This window comes from Odocoileus virginianus, unplaced genomic scaffold, assembly GCF_023699985.2.
Source record: "Odocoileus virginianus isolate 20LAN1187 ecotype Illinois unplaced genomic scaffold, Ovbor_1.2 Unplaced_Scaffold_15, whole genome shotgun sequence".
NCBI lineage: Eukaryota > Metazoa > Chordata > Mammalia > Artiodactyla > Cervidae > Odocoileus > Odocoileus virginianus.
Window position 1 is genome coordinate 1,863,040 of NW_027224277.1, and position 17,870 is coordinate 1,880,909.

A 17,870-nucleotide genomic window follows, 5' to 3' on the forward strand; every position below is an offset into this window, starting at 1 on the left:
ATCTGCAATGATTTTGGAACCCCCGAAAAATAAAGTCTGCCACTGTTTCCACTGTTTCTCCATCTATTTGCCATGAAGTGATGGGGCCAGATGCCATGATCTTAGTTTTCTGAATGTTAAGCTTTAAGCCAACTTTTTCACTCTCCTCTTTCAATTTCATCAAGAGGCTTTTTAGTTCCTCTTCACTTTCTGCCATAAGGGTGGTGTCATCTGCATGTCTGAGGTTATTGATACTTCTCCCGGCAATCTTGATTCCAGCTTGTGCTTCATCCAGCCCAGCGTTTCTCATGATGTACTCTGCATATAAGTTAAATAAGCAGGGTGACAGTATACAGCCCTGGCATATTCCTTTTCCTATTTGGAACCAGTCTGTTGTTCCATATCCAGTTCTAACTGTGGCTTCCTGACCTACACACAGATTTCTCAAGAGGCAGGTCAGGTGGTCTCGTACTCCCATCTCTTTCAGAATTTTCCACAGTTTATTGTGATCCACACAGTCAAAGGCTTTGGCATAGTCAATAAAGCAGAAATAGATGTTTTTCTGGAACTGTCTTGCTTTTTCAATGATCCAGCGGATGTTGGCAATTTGATCTCTGGTTCCTCTGACTTTTCTAAAACCAGCTTGAACATCTGGAAGTTCATGGTTCACGTATTGTTGAAGCCCAGTTTGGAGAATTTTGAGCATTACTTTGCTAGTGTGAGATGAGTGCAATTGTGTAGTGTAGTAGTTTGAGCATTCTTTGGCATTGCCTTTCTTTGGGACAATTTCTCTATAGAAGGAAGAAATTCATTTGTTGTTTTAAGGAGTTAAGCAAGTACAGGGCCTGGAATATAGTGAATAAAGTGTAAGCTATCATTATTGTTGTTAAAATTATAGCTATTTATTTCTACATGCAAGTTGTGACATGAATAGAGGTGAAAGGCTTCCTTTCCCTCTTGGGGTGTGGATTTAATGGGAAGATGGACTTGTCAGTGGGTTAGAAAGACCAACTCATGCCTGGAAACTGCTCAATGTGGGTAAACAGGGACACAACAGTATACACTTAGCAGAACTGTGTTTTATGAAAGCAATGTGCCAGAAGAAAGCAGCTTAAATGGGAGACCTGACATAACACCCTGAAGACAGTAACATTTGAGCTTTACAGTATAATTTTAGGATTTTTGATCGAGTCCTCTATTTTAAAAGGTACTTCAGCATTATAAAGTGTGAAGAGCAGGATGTGTTCCAAAGACATAAAACAGTTCCCCAATTAACACACACAACACTGTGGCTTCTTCCTTTCCTTCAATATACACATCAATTTGTAACGCAATATTTATTTGTTTATTGAGTATTTTCAAGCACTGGAAGGACAGGGCCCAGGTCTGTTTTGTTCAGCCTTGCATGGTGACAACAAGCACATGGCACTCCATAAATACTGGTCCAATGAATAAAGGTAAAAAGTGTATGCCGTGCTCCCCAGTGCTGTCTACATCAAAAGGATGCCTTCTATGAAAGCAAAAACAGTTCCTAAAACAATTCAAGGTCCTTACTTGTAATTCCTTACACCCAGAAAGCAACACAGAATCACCAGTAGTGCTCCCTAAAATGCCTTGCTTTCTTTCTCGTTCACGTATCAGACATACCCACACAACCCAGTCCTTAAATATCTCCTCCAGCCCTGGCCTCCAAACTCCTGCACTGGACTTTCTTCCTACCTTACTGTTACTTCCCAATTCTCCATCAAAAAAGCTAAAGACTGCTCTGAAGAGAAGGGTATCAGCTCAAAGAGCCAGGAAAGGGAAAAACTGCAAGCCAGAGGCAAGGGCAGGAGATAGATAACCCAGGAATGGGTTTCCATTTCCTTCTCCAGGGAATCTTCCCAATCAGGGATTAAATCTGCATCTCCTACTTGGCAGGTTCTTTACACTGAGCCACCATCTGAGAAGCCCTAGGATGTAGTTCAGTTACTCAGTCGTGTCCTACTCTTTGCGATCCCACGGACTGCAGCACGCCAGGCTTCCCTGTCCTTCACCATCTCCTGGAAGCTGCTCAAACTCATGTCCATTCAGTCAGTGATGCCATCCAACTGAAACCGTTTACCAGGGTTTGGGACTCAAACCCACATGGCCGGGACTCAAAGCCAGCCAAAACACACAGTACCTGGTTTCAGGACCTAATGCAGCTCAGGTTCTTGATGTCTTGTGGCGGGAAGAACTCAGTGAGAGAAAAAGTGGTAGGTAAGAAGTGGATTTATTCTGATACAGAAGCACACTCCAGAGCCAGCGTGGGCCATCATAGAGACCCAATGTGGTCTCAAAATTTGGTGTGGTTAGTTTTTATAGGCTGGGTAATTTCATAGGCTAATGAGTGGGAGGATTATTCCAACTATTTTGGGGAAGGGGTGGAGATTTCCAGGATTTGGGCCACCGCCCACTCCTTGGTCTTTTGACAGTGCCTTGGAACTGTCATGGCACCTCTGGGTGTGTCATTTCACTTGCTGATTGAGGATCAAGGTCTAGTCTTGTCTGCCATCTTGGTCCCATTTGATTCTAATTGGTTTATGTTGTGTCCTTGGGCTATGTCATTCTTTCAAAAGTTGTGCCCTGCCCCTTTCCCTCCTGTTACATTCCCCCCTCAGAGATTTTACTCCCATATTCTTATGGGAAGCAGAAGGGCAAAGGTCCATCTTCTGTAATTGCCTGGAGGCCCTTGTTTTAGTCCACAGGGGCTGAAATCCCTACATGCCAGCATCTTGATGTAGAACTGTTGTAACTGGTTCCTTAGTTTTTCCATGTATCTTTTTGATGATGAAGCATTTTTGTATCAACACCAGTGTAAAGAAATACCTATAAATGACAAAAAACTCAAAAGACATGGTCAAACATCTGATTATAGTGTACAATAAACTTTGGTTACAATAACCAGAATTAGAAATGATCACATTTAACATAACATACCAAATAACCTTAGTTAAATATTTCTCTTTGAGATACCTCAGGAGCCCTCTAAAACATCCCAAAGTTAGTTTTTAGTCAGATAAGATCATAAGTCACTGGGAGACAATACTTATTCCCTAACCTAAAGATTTTTTCCCTAAAGATCTCAAAAGCAAATATAAATCACTTACAGGCTAAGAAACTCATCTCAATTTGTTTGTCAAAGTAGCATTTGAAGAATACTTCTGAGAAACAAACCAAATCCAGTCTTGTCTTAGCCTCTTCCTAACAAAATCCATTTACCCAACTAAATTTAATCCAATCTTAGAAAATCCTGATCATGTGTAACTCTTTGCCTATATTAATCACACCAAAATGTTTAAACCACTTTCAATACCAGATATCAGTTTTGTCCTGAACATTTTTCAGATAACATGAGCCTGAAATTCATTCTGGCCAGATTATTTTGTATTTTTGAGTATTTACATGAGTATTTAATTTCCTTTAAGTCAATTAAATGAGCTCTTGGAATGAATTTTTGGAAATCTCACACATCTATAACACATATAGGCACATATGAACACAGTAATACAGAGACCTCATAGTACCTGTTTCAAAATTTCAGCCATTAGATCTTGAGAACCCAAACAATTTTTCCAAAATAATTCCTAAATCCAGGAGAGGTTCAATATCATTTGTATATATTGATGTAATCTTAAAGATGGGATTATCTTCTTCATCAAATTCTTTGTTACTCCTTTTCTGTCCATGTGGGAAAAGTCTCTCCCCATCCAGTGACTGTGTCTACCTTTACCAATAAATATTTGTATCCTCTGGACTTGGGCATCTGAGTAAAATCAATTTGCCAGTTTTCCACATTTTCTTGGTGTTGACTGGGTCTACATAATGGAGGAGGGCGTGGCATTGTTCTAGGATTATTTTGTAACCTGTCACAGGATTTGGTAATCTGGGCCTCCACCATTTTCATTCCTTTAACCACAATATTTATAGTAAATTCCAAAGAGCTTTCCAAAGAGCTTCACATCCATAGTGGGTAGTTTCATATAAAGCCTTGACTACTTTCCATTGCTGAGGTTGCGAAATCATAATCTTTTCATCTAACATACACCATCCCTTTAGACTTATTAACCCCTATGTTTAGCTCAGTTTTCTTCCTTGGTGCTCAGACTGTAAAGCGTCTGCCTGCAATGCGGGAGACCCAGGTTCTACCCCTGGGTTGGGAAGATCCGCTGGAGAACAAAGGGCAAACCACTCTAGTACTCTTGCCTGGATGGAGGAGCCTGGTGAGCTGCAGTCCATGGGGTCGCGAAGAGTCGGACTCGACTGAGCGACTTCACTTTCACTTTTCTCCCTTGGTATAGCAAGGCTGTGGCATTTCCTTTTATCAAGCCTAGGACTTTTAAAAACTGCCTGTGTTTTTGTCTGTTGGTATATAGGCTGCTTTCTTTGCTTCTTGGTCAGCTCGGTGATTTCCTTTTCCAATTTCAGACCTGGGAATCTGAGACTGATGTCCTCTAGAGTGAACAGCCATTTCTTGAGGATCGTGTATAGTAACCACTGGCTGAATGTCTTTGGCCAGATCTGGAACTTCGATATTCTGCATTCCAGGGCCCAGTAAGTCTTCTATTTCAACTTCAGGTTCAATTTGTCGCTTTCTGTTTTCTGTTAAAATCATTTGGTGATGAGGGTGGTTCCTTTGCCCTTCCAGAAACAGACTGGGCCCTAACTTAGTTAATAAATCTCTCCCCATTAAAGGGATGGGACAATCAGGCACAAACAGAAATGAATGTAAAAACAACTGGCCATTAGCATTGCACAAATGGGCTCTAGGAAAGTGTGCCCCTGTTTCTTCCTTAACAACCCCATTACCTATTCCTTATGATTGCTAAGGTTTCTAATCCTTTGGGTTAAGACTGAGAAGGTTGCACAAGTGTCTATAAGAAATTCTACCAAGTGGCCAGCCACATCAATGATCACCTGAGGCTGGACATTGGTTATGTAGACAGTGTCTCTAACAGAGCCACTTTTGGCCTTGGGTCCTGACAGTCTTCTGATTGCAAAACCATCAATGGCTGAGGGGCCCCCATCACTCTCTGGCATCTGCGGAATTCCCTCTGCCAACGCCCTGCCTGTTTACAAAGGACACCTTGACCACAGGCCTTCCTCCAGTGCCATGTGTCCACACAGGGTACACTGGCCTTGCAGGGGTGCCCATGGGCCTTGTGGTCTGCTAGGACCAGATCGGCCCAGAAAGGGCAGCCTCCTAGTTGGTCGTCTCTGAGCAGACAAAGCCATTGCAATCATTTCGGTCTCTTGCATATTTTTCTGGGTGTGTTCAGCCTTTTTGGCCATATCCCTATTATTGAAAACCGAATAAGCCAACTGGAGCAAATTGTTCATTGGAGTCTAAGGCCAGCAGTTGCTCTCTGATTTCTGTGCCTTATGTCTCGGGCAGACTGAACTATGAAATGTGTAGCCAAGAGGGCCTGTCCCTCAGGGGAGAAGGAATTCACATCTGTATACTTCCTAAAAGTCTCCACTAATCTCCTTTGGAAGACTGCAGGATTTTCATCCTGTCCCTGTTGGACCTCTTTGACCTTTTCATAATTAACAGGTTTTACTGTAAGCTCCGTCTTAAGTTCAGTTTAGTCGTTCAGTCGTGTCCGACTATTTGCGACCCCATGAATCGCAGCACGCCAGGCCTCCCTGTCCATCACCAACTCCCGGAGTTTACACTCAAACCCATGTCCATCGAGTTGGTGATACCATCCAGCCATCTCATCCTCTGTCGTCCCCTTCTCCTCCTGCCCCCAATCCCTCCCAGCATCAGGGTCTTTTCCAATGAGTCAACTCTTCACACGAGGTGGCCAAAGTACTGGAGTTTCAGCTTCAGCATCAGTCCTTCCAATGAACACCCAGGACTGATCTCCTTTAGGATGGACTGGTTGGATCTCCTTGCAGTCCAAGGGACTCTCAAGAGTCTTCTCCAACACCACAGTTCAAAAGCATCAATTCTTCAGCGCTCAGCTTTCTTCACAGTCCAACTCTCACATCCATACATGACCACTGGAAAAACCATAGCCTTGACTAGACGGACCTTTGTTGGCAAAGTAATGCCTCTGCTTTTTAATATGCTGTCTAGGTTGGTCATAGCTTTCCTTCCAAGGAGTAGGTGTCTTTTAATTTCATGCCTGCAATCATCATCTGCAGTGATTTTGGATCCCAAAAAATTAAAGTCCAACACTGTTTCCACTGTCTCCCCATCTATTTCCCATGAAGTGATGAGGCCAGATGCCATGATCAGTTTTCTGAATGTTAAGCTTTAAGCCAACTTTTTCACTCGCCTCTTTCACTTTCATCAAGAGGCTTTTTAGTTCCTCTTCACTTTCTGCCATAAGGGTTGTGTCACCTGCATATCTTAGGTTATTGATACTTCTCCCGGAAATCTTGATCAAGCTTCTGCTTCTTCCAGCCCAGCGTTTCTCATGATGTACTCTGCATATAAGTTAAATAAGCAGGGTGACAATATACAGCCTTAACGTACTCCTTTTCCTATTGGGAGCCAATCTGTTGTTCCATGTCCAGTTCTAACTGCTGCTTCCTGATCTGCATACAGGTTTCTCAAGAGGCAGGTCAGGTGATCTGGTATTCCCATCTCTTTCAGAATTTTCCACAGTTTATTGTGATCCACACAGTCAAAGGCTTTGGCATAGCCAATAAAGCAGAAATAGATGTTTTTCTGGAACTCTCTTGGTTTTTTGATGATCCAGCGGATGTTGGCAATTTGATCTCTGGTTTCTCTGCCTTTTCTGAAACCAGCTTGAACACCTGGAAGTTCACAGTTCATGTATTGCTGAAGCCTGGCTTGGAGAATTCTGAGCATTACTTTACTAGCGTGTGAAATGAGTGCAATTATGTGGTAGTTTGAGCATTCTTTGGCATTTTCTTTCTTTGGGATTGGAATGAAAACTGACCTTTTCCAGTCTGTGGCCACTGCTGAGTTTTCCAAATTTGCTGGCATATTGAGTGCAGCACTTTCACAGCATCATCTTTCAGGATTTGAAATAGTTCAACTGGAATTCCATCACATCCACTAGCTTTGTTCGTAGTGATGCTTTCTAAGGCCCACTTGACTTCACATTCCAGGATGTCTGGCTCTAGGTGAGTGATCACACCATCGTGATTATCTGGATCATGAAGATCTTTTTTGTATAGTTCTTCTGTGTATTCTTGCCACCTCTTCTTAATATCTTCTGCTTCTGTTAGGTCTATACCATTTCTGTCCTTTATTGAGCCCATCTTTGCATGAAATGTTCCCTTGGTATCTCTAATTTTCTTGAAGAGATCTCTAGTCTTTCCCATTCTGCTGTTTTCCTCTATTTCTTTGCATTGATCGTTGAGGAAGGCTTTCTTTCTTTTTCTTTTTTTTTTTTTTCCCCCCCCCGAGGACGGCTTTCTTATCTCTCCTGGCTACTCTTTGGAACTCTGCATTCAAATGGAAATATCTTTCCTTTTCTCCTTTGCTTTTTGCTTCTTTTTCACAGCTATTTGTTAGGCCTCCTCAGACAACCATCTTGCCTTTTTGCATTTCTTTTCCATGGGGATGGTCTTGATCCCTGTCTCCTGTACAATGTCACGAACCTCCGTCCATAGTTCATTAGGCTCTCTGTCTATTAGCTCAAGTCCCTTAAATCTATTTCTCACTTCTACTGTATAGTCATAAGGGATTTGATTTAGGTCATACCTGAATGGTTTAGTGGTTTTCCCTACTTTCTTCAGTTTAAGTCTGAATTTGGCAATAAGGAGTTCATGATCTGAGCCACAGTCAGCTCCTGGTCTTGTTTTTTCTGACTGTATAGAGCTTCTCCATCTTTGGCTGCAAAGAATATAATCAATCTGATTTCGGTGTTGACCATCTGGTGATGTCCATGTGTAGAGTCTTCTCTTGTGTTGTTAGAAGAGGGTGTTTGCTATGACCAGTGCGTTCTCTTGGCAAAACTCTATTAGCCTTTGCCCTGCTTCATTCCATACTCCAAGAGACCAAATTTGCCTGTTACTCCAGGTGTTTCTTGACTTCCTACTTTTGCATTCCAGTCCCCTATAATGAAAAGGACATCTTTTTGGGGTGTTAGTTCTAAAAGGTCTTGTAGGTCTTCATAGAACCATTCAACTTCAGCTTCTTCAGCATTACTGGTTGGGGCATAGACTTGGATTACTGTGATACTGAATGGTTTGCCTTGGAAACGAACAGAGATCATTCTGTCATTTTTGAGATTGCATCCAAGTACTGCATTTTGGACTCTTTTGTTGACCATGATGGCTACTCCATTTCTTCTAAGGGATTCCTGCCCACAGTAGTAGATATAATGGTCATCTGAGTTAAATTCACCCATTCCAGTCCATCTTAGTTCACTGATTCCTAGAATGTCAACGTTCACTCTTGCCATCTCCTGTTTGACCACTTCCAGTTTGCCTTGATTCATGGACCTAACATTCCAGGTTCCTATGCAATATTGCTCTTTACAGCATCGGACCTTAGCTTCTATCACCAGTCACATCCACAACTGGGTATTGTTTTTGCTTTGGCTCCATCCCTTCATTCTTTCTGGAGTTATTTCTCCACTGATCTCCAGTAGCATATTGGGCACCTACTGACCTGGGGAGTTCCTCTTTCAGTATCCTATCATTTTGCCTTTTCATACTGTTCATGGGGTTCTCAAGGCAAGAATACTGAAGTGGTTTGCCATTCCCTTCTCCAGTGGACCACATTCCTTCATACCCTCTATTAGACAGTTAATGATCCTGTCTATCTCTATCATTAGAATTCAGCTGGTAATTTCATTGCAGTTTGCCCCAGGGACAGCATCATTCCCCTCAAGGTGCACTGCATGCCAGTATTACACACTGCTTTTCCTTGATGCAGCAATGGGATAGTAAAATCTGTAAGTCCTCCCAGATGAGATCAAGAGATCTCACTAGTCAGGTAAATTGTTTTGTAAAACTTTCAGGATCCTCAGAAAAAACTTCAGACCTTGTTCTCTGCCAAACTTAGATCAGACATTGAGAAAGGTACAGAGACTCTTATTGTTCCTCAATTTCCATCAGGAACTTCTCTCAGAGGCAAAACTGTAGGGGCAGTTGGTTGGTAACCTGTATCATTGACTGTGTTAGCTGAGCTAAGGATGGGCCCCTTGGGTAACTCAAGGTACAAAGAAGGGGTTCCTGAATATGGGTGGGGCCTCTTTTCATCCCCAGATGTGTCTTCCCTGAGTCAGTGGTTCCTCTCAGTAGGCCAGGAGCAGCTCTGGCTCCTCCTTGCAGAGGATTTAACCTTTGGATGGCCCCATAGGGTAGATCAGTGAAAATGTCTTTTGTGTCCTTACTGCAGTTATCCCTCTGAGCTACTCACACCTTAAATCCTTTGTGGGTCTCATTGTCTAAATACAAGGCCATGAAAATTTGAACATATGGAAGCTCACTCCATTTAAATTTCCTTCTACAATATAAATCTAGCTGCAATATAGTATCATAACATTGGGACTCACTTAGTGGCCAATTTTCTTGGCTTCCTAGCTCATATTGTGGGCAATCATGATTACAAGCCCTAACAAGTTTCTTTGCTTTTAATCCCAGTAGCCCAAATCTTTCCCAATCCTGGAGGATAAGACCCAGGGGGAATATTGGTTGGGACTGATGCCTCCTGACCCATTTCAGACCCAAACCAGAGATAATGTCTCTAACTCCTGTTCTATTCAAAATTTTACCCTTAAGTCAGAATCCACCACACAATTTGGTCAAGATTTGCACTTTGGATTTTAGATGCTATCCCTTCTGAGGGAGTCTCCCAACCGGTTGTTAGTGTCCAAAAGTTGTCACAAAGAAACGGCCGGAAGACTTCCCCAAAGGTGTTGACAATGAGCTGGAGGTTGTTTATAAGTTGGGAATAAAGGTCGACACTTGTAAGGGTTAGAAGGAGGGAATAAAAGCAATCTTATGGGGTTAACAGAAGAAACAGCAGAAATCAGCAAAAAGGAAAAACTGTAGGAGAAAAACCTCATAGTCAAAGAACATAGTATAATTCTGTCTTGGACCTGCTGATGGCCAGTCACAAATAAGCAGACAACAGCAGAGCGTTTTCCTCAGTATATGTGGCTCACAGTGTCCCAGGGACCTCTTAGGACCAAGACCTGACTCTCAACCTTTTCTTACCTTATCACTGCCCCAATCTGGGTCACCAGCTGAAACCGTTTACCTCAGATTGGTACTCGAACCCACATGGCTGGGACTCGAACCCAGCCCAAATCCAGTTTGAGACTTAAACTCATGTGGCTGGGACTCAAACCCAGCCAAAACCCACAGTACCTGGTTTCAGGACCTAATGAAGCTCAGGTTCTTGATGTCTCATCACAGAAAGAATTCAGTGAGAGACAAAGTGATAGGTAAGAAGTGGGTTTATTCTGATAGAGAAGCACACTCCACAGACAGCGTGGGCCATCGCAGAGGGTGACTGTGGCTGTGAAATGTGGTGTGGTTAGTTTTTATAGGTTGGCTAATTTCATATGCTAATGAGTGGGAGGATTATTGCAACTATTTTGGGGAAGGGATGGAGAGTTCCAAAGAAAGGCAATGCCAGAGAATGTTCAAACTACTGGCAGATGACACCACCCTTATGGAAGAAAGTGAAGAACTAAAAAGCCTCTTGATGAAAGTGAAAGAGGAGAGTGAAAAAGTTGGCTTAAAACTCAACATTCAGAAAACAAAAATCATGGCATCTGCCCAGCACTTCATGGCAAATAGATGGGGAACAGTGGAAACAATGACAGACTTTATTTTTGGGGGGCTCCAAAATCACCGCGATGGTGACTGCAGCCGTGAAATTAAAAGATGCTTGCTCCTTGGAAGAAAAGCTATGACTAACCTAGACAGCATATTAAAAAGCAGAGACATTACTTTGCCAACAAAGGTCTGTCTAGTCAAGGCTATGGTTTTTCCAGTAGTCATGTATGGATGTGAGAGTTGGACTATCGAAAAAACTGAGCTGCCAAAGAATTGATGCTTTTGAACTATGGTGTTGGAGAAGACTCTTGAGAGTCCCTTGGACTGCAAGGAGATCCAACCAGTTCATCCTAAAGGAAATCAGTCCTGAATATTCATTGGAAAGACTGATGCTGAAGCTGAAACTCCAATACTTTGGCTACCTGATGAACTGACTCATTTGAAAAGACCCTGATGCTGGGAAAGACTGAAGGCGGGAGGAGAAGGCAGAGGATGAGGTGGTTGGGTAGCATCACCGACACGAGGGACTTGAGTTTGAGTTGGCTCCGGGAGTTGGTGATGGACAGGGAAGCCTGGCATGGTCCATGGGGTCACAAAGAGTTGGACATGACTGAGTGACTAAACTGACTGAAATGGAGATTTCCAGGATTTGGGCCACCGCCCACTCCTTGGTCTTTTAACAGTGCCATGGAACTGTCATGGCACCTCTGAGTATGTCATTTCACTTGTGATTGAGGATCAAGGTCTAGTCTTGTCTGCCATCTTGGTCCCATTTGATTCTAATGGTTTATGTTGTGTCCTTGGGCTATGTCATTCTTTCAAAAGTTGTGCCCTGCCCCTTTCCCTCCTGTTACACAACCATCTCACCCTTTTTTGTCCCCTTCTCCTCCTGCCTTCAATCTTTCCCAGCATCAGTGTCTTTTCTAGTGAGTCGGCTCTTCACATCAGGTGACCAAAGTATTGAAGCTTCAGTTTCAGCATCAGTCCTTCCAATGAATATTCAGGGTTGATTTCCTTTAGGATTGACTGGCTTGATCTCCTTGCTGTCCAAGGGACTCTCAAGAGTCTTCTCCAACACCACAGTTCAAAAGCATCAATTCTTCCATGCTCAGCCTTCTTTATGGTCCAGCTCTCACACCCGTACATGACTGCTGGAAAAACCAAAGCTTTGACTAGACAGACCTTTTTGGCAGTTATGTCTCTACTTTTTAATATACTGTCTAGGTTTGTCATAGCTTTTCTTCCAAGGAGCAAGAGTCTTTTATTTATTTACTTATTTTTTGCAAGTGTCTTTTAATTTCATGGCTGCAGTCACCATCTGCAGTGATTTTGAAGCCCAAGAAAATAAAATCTGTCACTGCTTCCATTTTTTCCCTTCTATTTGCCATGAATTGATGCCATGATCTTTGTTTTTTGAATGTTGAGTTTTAAGCTAGCTTTTTCACTCTCCTCTTTCACTGTCATCAAGAAGCTCTTTAGTTCCTCTTCGCTTTCTGCCATAAGGGTGGTGTCATCTTACTGATAATTCTCCTAGCAATCTTGATTCCAGCTTGTGCTTCATCCAGTTGGGCATTTCATGTGATGTACTGGGCATATAAGTTAAATAAGGGTGAGAATATATAGCCTTAATGTACTCCTTTCCCGATTTCGAACTAGTCTGTTGTTCCCTGTCCGGTTCTTTTTTTTTTCAGTTCTACCACTTTATTGCGACCAACTCATCTCCCTCCACCATCGTGCACACGTGCTCAGTCATGCAACCCCACGGACTGCAGCCCGCCAGGCTCCTCTGTCCATGGACTTTTCCAGGCAAGAATTTTGGAGTGGGTTGCCATTTCCTTCTCCAGGCCCTGTTCGATTCTAACTGTTGCTTCTTGACCTGCATACAGATTTCTCAGGAGGCAGGTAAGGTGGTCTGGTATTCCCATCTCTTTAAGAATTTTCCACAGTTTGTTGTGATCCACACAGTCAAAGGCTTTAGCATAGTCAATGAAGCAGAAGTAGATGTCCGCTGAACAAGTGATTAGCAAATAGTCTGGTATAGCTATAACTTAGGGAAGATGGCAGGATGTAACAAAAGTACAGCCAGAAAAGCTGAAAAGGGCTCATTAGGAAGGGACCTGCTTAGACTTTGAAGTTTTATTTTGGATAGAGAAAGAGATTCCAAACTTCTCTGTCTGTCGACATGTAACTTGGTAATTCCTTTCCCACTAAAACCAGTAGGACTGCCCCTGCCAAAGCATTTCTGAAACTCTCCCCAACTCCCACCTCTTTAGTTTATTTTTGTCTAGTTCTAAAAATCTGCTTGTCATAGGTTTTAGGTACAGAAAGTACTTTGGGTTTCAAGTCCTCGGTGCTCTGTTTTCCCAATGTTTGCTTTCCTGAACGTGAAAAAGGCCAGGAAGAATTTTTAGAGAGGGACCTTGAGCCCCTTCCTAGCTATCTCCTCAAGCCTTCTTTCCATCTCCCACCCATGGTGTCACCAGGAAAGAGAAGGGACTCTGGAGAGAAGTCCAGAGCTCTCTGCTTGCTTCTTCACTACTGTGCTCCCCCAAGATCTGCATTTGAAGGTCCAGTCTGGGTTACAGACGGAAGAGCACTGGGAGTCCCTCGTCAGGCAGATCCCAACTTGCTGACCAGGCTACAGGGCCCTTATCACCAAACAATGTCTTTTCAGAAGGTCACTTGCTAGCCACGCCACAGGAAGGCAGGGTATAATGTGGCCAACCCTGAAATCCAGGACTCTGGCTGGCTCTTATCTGCAACTCTCCTTGCAAGTTTGAGCACAATCCTTTATCTTTCCGGTCCCCTGCTTCCTCTTCTGCAGAATGTGGAATTAGCTGACCCCTCAGTCTCTCTATATCTGGGAAACTTGGAACCCTGCCCTGAAGTCTACCAGTAATTTTCCTCTCTTCATCAATCAACAAATATTTGTGGATGTGTCCCCATGCTCTGGCTCCTTGCTACATATGTTTGGTTGATCCTTACCCTGGTTTTCTCTCTTTGCGTTTTCTCTTTTCAAGTAAAACGATTAAAAAACTAAAGAGCTATGAGAGGGGACTTAACTGGCAGTCCAGTGGTTAGGTCTCCAGGCTTCCAGTGTGAGGGATGTGGGTTCCATCCCTGGTTGGGGAACTAAGATCCTGCATGCTGCAGGGTGTGGCCAAAAAAAACCCCAAGAAAATAAAACAAACAATGCCAATAACAAACAAACAAACAAAGCAAAACCAGGAGCTATGAGAGGGCTGACAGGATGTTTCTTACTTGGAAACACTTGTCATCTCCTAGAAGCCATGGGAGGTCATCCCCAGCCTGGCTACTTCCCAGGAATAGGCCCTAACAAGCCTTTTCCTTCATTTTCTGAAACTTCAACTCCCAGACGTACATTCTTCCAGGTGATGTTCCAAACTGGGGTTTTGTGTCACTATTACACACTCACATTGCAAAGGCAAATGGCTTTGGCAATGCTGATTTGTAACAAAAAAAATTGAGATATAGTTGATTTACATATTATATAAGTTTCAGGTGTACAGCATAGTGATTCACAATTTTTAAAAATTATACTCCATTTATAGTTATTATAAAATATTGATTACAGGCAATGCTGATTTTGTCAGCTCTTTCTCCTGACTGTTCCAGTAGGTGGGTCAGTGATTTATTAATCCTGGTTCACAACTGGCAGAGAACCAGGAAACAGTTCCCTCAGGGTCAGTGAGAACGCGAAGATAAAAAATAAAATAGAGGGTTCTTGTCTAGCTAGAGCCATTTTTGCATATGGTATCCTTGCATCAAGTGTGTCCAGAATGACTTGCCACCTCTCCCCAGAGCTATTAACTGTAAATCAAGAACCCACAGGAGAGACTTGGAGCAAAACACATACTGGATTCTTGATGCAACAAATGACAAAATGAAACTAATCTGAGGCTGCAGGTTTTGGTGGATGCCTGTTGCTATGGCATGAGTCACTCTCTCTAAGATGTAAAGGACAGAATCAAGCTACTGAATGAAGAACTTTCCTTGCTCTATATGTTAATATTTTTATTTCAGGGGGAAATTTGTCAACTGAATAAATGCGTGAGGAGATAACAAGGACATTGCCTGAGAAAGACTGCCATTCAAGGTCCCACAGGCCACTTAAGCTCAGTGTCATCACATTGCAGAAAGCAGGGGCTTCACCTTTGCAGATTAAACTCTCAGCCATTCAGTGGTGCCAGAAGTGAGAGAGACAGAACAACCAGTAGACTGAAATATATTCCTCAAGGGCAAATAATTAATATATAAAAAGAAATACAGTTATTAGGCAGATCTAATCTTTTTCACCCCATTGGGAAGCACAGAAAAAAAATGAAATTGTCATCCAAAGAGGCCTTAATGAGCATGTTCACTGTAAAGCTTAGAAGTCCAGCTTTGCTTCTTTCAGTAGTTTACACTTTTCATATACCCCTCCCTCTCTTTATTTAGGCTCTCTGTTAAAACACTAAAATACAAAAGAAGTATATAATGAAATGAAGCATTTCCCATTCATCACCCAAGCTCTCCAGTTCCTACTTCCCACCCCCCAGAGGATTACATTATGTTGTTTCATGTTTCCATCCAGTCTTCCACTCATATCTTTATCGATACGTAAGCTAAGAAAAATACAGACAACTTTACAGAGAGGATAAGTTTCTTAATTTTTCAAGTTGGTATTTGCAGTGCTTGGGGCTTCCCTGGTGGCTCACCAGTAAAGAATCCGCCTACCAATGCAGGAGACGTGGTTCAATCCCTGGGTCAGGAAGATCTCCTAGAGAAGGAAATGGCAACCCATTCCAGTATTCTTGTCTGGAAAATCCCATGGACAGAGGAGCCTGGCGGGCTGCAGTCCAAGGGGTTGCAAAGAGTCGAACAGGACTTAGTGACTAAACAAACAGCAGCAGCAGCATCTTCAGGGCTCATTAACCATTTGGCCTTATTAATCGTTACTATTTTTAACCATAAAGATGTTAATAAATCTTTCCACAGCTCCCCAACCCCTCAGGATACAGTTCATGGCTACCCTGGACTCTCTTGTCAGCTCTGAGGACCAGCTTCATCTTTGGTTCCCACTTCCTCTCTTTGCAGCTCAACTGCATCTTTCAGTTCCTTTGAACATGCTGTTCCCTTTGCTTGGGACATTCTTCTCTTCCTGAAACACAGCTAATTCCCCACCCCCACCCTGCTTTCCCTGGCTAATCTCCAACTCATCTTTTAGGTCTTGGCTTAGAATCACTATGTCTGTGCCTGTCTCCTTCCATCAGCACACGGTCTTGAATTCTCACAGCACTTACTCATTCATTCATTTCATAAACATATATTGAGTGTTGCTTACTTGCAGACACTGTTTTAGGCTTATCTACCGTACTGGAGTGTCACTGCCTATGTTGATACCTCATATATATATGTGTGTATTGTGTGTTATTGCACTGTAATTCACAGATTGTCAAATTTACCCTTTTAAGTGTACAATTCAGTGCTTTTTTTGGTATATGCACAAGGTTGTACAACCATCACCATTATCTAATTCCAGAACATTTTCATCACCCCAAAAAGAAACCCAGTAGCAGTCATTCTCCATTCTCCCCTCCCTCCATTCCCCCACCCCCCACCTTTCTTTCTGTCAATAAGTTTACCTATTCTGGACATTTCATACAAGCAGAATCAGAAAATATATGGTCTTTTGTGACTGACTTCTTTTATTTAGTGTTTTCAAGATTCATTCATGTGGTAGCATGTATCAGCACTTCATGGGAATTCCCTGGCTGTCCAGTGGTTAGGACTCTGTGCTTTCACCGTTGGGGGCCCAGGTTGGATTCCTGGTCAAGGAACAGATTCCACAAGCCTCCCAGTGCAGCCAAAAAAAAAAAAAAAAGGTTCATATTTTGTTCAACATTTTTAAAAAAAGTGTTGTATGAATAGGTGTATCAAAAGCAAGTTAGAAGGCTACAATACTTATGGATTATATATTTATCTCCTCAGTAGAGATCTGTGGAGGGTATCCTCTTTTCTGCACAGTGCTGAACTACCCCTCTTCTTTCTTCAGGGAGGAAACTGGGTTAAATTTAACCTTTCTTGTTTTTCTTCAAATCACTCATTTGGATCTTAGCTGAATACAAATTCCCCATTTGGAAACTTACAGATGACTTTTTGGGTATTAAAACATTCTGTTTTTTTCTCCATCATTTCTCATACAGAAATCTCAACTTCCTTCTGCAGGGCTCTTTGCTGCTTGCAAAAGCCTCCTATTCTTTCCAAGCTGGTCACACTGGGACAATTATTACCTATGACAGATCAACTTTTCTTTTTTTAGTTTTAATGTTTCTTTACACCCTGTTTTGGCTCCTTGCTTTGTTAGTATCTGACATTGAGAACAAGGAAGTCAGTTAGACCAGGGACTGAGTGATAGTCCTAGCCAGCACTCAGCACTTAAAAAATAGCTGTTGAACAAATGAATGAACGAAAGAATGAATGAGTGAATGTGAGTAAGTGAGGGAGACATTGCGAAACAGACTCGGTGAGCAAATATTGGGTACCTGCTGTGTCCGAGTCCCTGCGATGCATACCTGGATAAACGATAAACAAAACAGGAGTCCTTCCTTGAACCAGGGAGTTTCTAAAATCACTCGTCCTAGCTGCATTATTAGATTTCCACGTCTGTTATCTTTTTGTTTTTTATCGTACACCTGATGATTTTCAGAATCGCATTTTATCTAAGAATCTACCCATTTGCTTAAGTCCAAAATAGGAAGTTCTGATCTACTGGCAGCAAAATCTGGAATCACAAGCACCCCCCCCCCCCCCGCCCCCAGCCCTGTTTAATCCAGGAAAAACTATCAAGTCCCAGAACGCTAAGCTTCCTGGTGTTGGAGGTGCCAGGACGTTGAACCTCAGATAGAACGGACAGCACGTCCAGCAGAGGGTGCTGAGGGTGCGAATTCGTGCCGGGAGGGGAGCTTGACCAGTGACCCTCGGGGCTAGGTAGGCGTCTGGAGTCCTTTCTCTTCTTCCTCGGGTTTCCTTCCCACCCCCCGGACCACCGCCGCCCCCCGCCCACGGGAGGATTCCCCCTGAATGACCAGCTGCTCTCGGGGGCTTAAAGGTGCCGCGTCGCCTCTCGTCCAGACCGCGGCTCGGGCCACTCC